Here is a 2,233-nt window from a genome sequence, read left to right on the forward strand (position 1 = left end):
GTGGTAAAAAAATATTAAAAAACCCATTCGTTACCATCCGTCTGGCCGCACGTTCGCCTTAGGGCCCCCTTGCGGTCGCCTTGCGGTCGCCTGGCGGGCACCTTGCGTCTGCCTTGAAAATTTTATATCCGCCACAGGAACGCCCTAAGGTCACCGTGTGACATCAAATCAAAGACCGTACGGCACCCCCACGTTTTCGATCTACACAATTTATAAATATGCTGTGCGGCTACCCGAAAAATAAAAACATATGTGACTGCTACATTGTGTGACCGTGGAAATACTGCGGCCGCCGTATAATTGCTAGTGGCCGTAGATTTTGAAGAACCCACGGCCACCGTGGCAAATGTGACTTAGGCCTTACAAACGGACCCAAATGCAATACCCTATCCTCTGGCGAGGGTAATAACTTGGATTCTCCTCTTGGAAGGCAAACTGTATTGACAGTAGAATGAGTAACTTGTCTTGCTCATGAAGTCGAGTGTGGGTCTGCGTCAGTGGACAGGTAGAACAAATGGATGGAATAAACAAGACTTTGATTGAGGTATGCTAACCACAATGGGAAGCAAGGATAATATAATGTTTTGGGTGTTCACCCTTCATTGGAGCAAAAGAGGGTTTTTTTTTGCTCTAACGATGGTTAACACCCAAAATGTCAACTTTGCCTTGCTTCCACGGTGGTTAGCAGACCTAAATTAACGTTCTGTAGATTTTATCCATTCTCCACACAGCCCAGAACTATTGTGTATCTCCCCAACAAAGAGCCTGCCAATAGCCAGGGCCCAGCATCAGTGATCACCCGTGATCCAAATTATCCAGCCACTCACAATCCTCGAAAGCCTGGTGGTGACTGGTCAAGTTTGTATCTGGTACACATTCCCCTTTCTTTACTCTCCCTCCCATAGGTCTAAGTCATGCTTGACACTGCTCTAGAAAATCAGAGTTCTTCAACTCTGTCTTCACGCAAAAGGCCAATATCTCCAATCTGTCTTTTCCTGTACCTGTCACCGTTTCCCCTATTACAGAATGTTCCCAACTGCAAGTGTACTCCTCCCCTGCCAAAATGAAGAAGTTTCTTACCCAGCTCTATACATTTTCCATAACTGGTCCAAATGATACTAAGTGCTCTAATCTTTGGGAACTGTGTTTCAGTCCTATCATACCCCCCTTTTCTCTCACAAGTCCTTCTCAGATGGGCAGCTTCATAACATTTGGAAAGCTGCAAACATCACTTCTATCCATAAGAAAGGGTCAAACCTCAACTCCAGACCTATCAACCTTCTCCCAATCATAAACAAAGTAATGTAGTCCATCATTGTGGCCAACCTCAGCACTGTCTCTTCTCTAACTTGCTTACCTCTGACAATTAGTTTGGCTTCTGACCTGGCTATTCCATCATGGATATATGACTCCTTCTGACATAGCAGTAGATGGACACCAGGAACTACAAACAGGAGGACAGGGCCATCTCTCTGGATATATCTCGAGCGTTTGACACTGTCTGGCATCAAGTCATGATTTCTAAGTTGTCTTCGTTGCTCAAGAGGTTGTCTGATTTTCTGATTTACTCTATGAGTAATAACAGCAGGTGGCCCTTGGTGGATTCTTTCCGAAGATCTTTCCCTTCAGGCTGTGGGTCCGTAAGGCAATGATTAGGGTCTATGCTATTATTGATCTATGAAACTCTTGATAACTAACTTTACTGTTTTGCAATTGACTCAATCCTATCCAGAACGGTTCACTATTATGAAAGGCCGGCCAATGCCCAATGCCTGTCAAAAGATAAGCCGCTGGTCAGCGACTTGGAACACGACATTCAACGCTGGCAAGTCACATGTTCTGTCTCTCCACAAGGATCGGCAATCAAATTATCCAAGCCACTTCTCTGTAAAGCCACTGGGAGAGGTGCAGAATCAGAAACTCTTTGGACTTACTATCTGCCATATGTTTTTGTGGAAGGATCATCATCTAACCTGGCATAAAAAAGCTGGTAGACACCTGGGTATTTTCTGAAGAGCTGAGGTATAAGCCACACTGAGCTCAACATGGTGTACAAGACTTTGCATATACGTATATGGAACTCCATGCAGTATAGCTCCCAACTCTGGGCTCGTGTTTTTGCTTCTCACCTTGCTCCTCTTGATGCGATAAAAAAACAAGGCTTTCTGCACCATTGGCATCTCAAGGAAAGAGGCGTATTCCCAGGGACTGTAGCTCTTTCATCACAGGTGAG

Source organism: Eptatretus burgeri, chromosome 13, assembly GCF_056783735.1.
Source record: "Eptatretus burgeri isolate ZD-2024b chromosome 13, Ebu_testis_v1, whole genome shotgun sequence".
Lineage (NCBI taxonomy): Eukaryota > Metazoa > Chordata > Myxini > Myxiniformes > Myxinidae > Eptatretus > Eptatretus burgeri.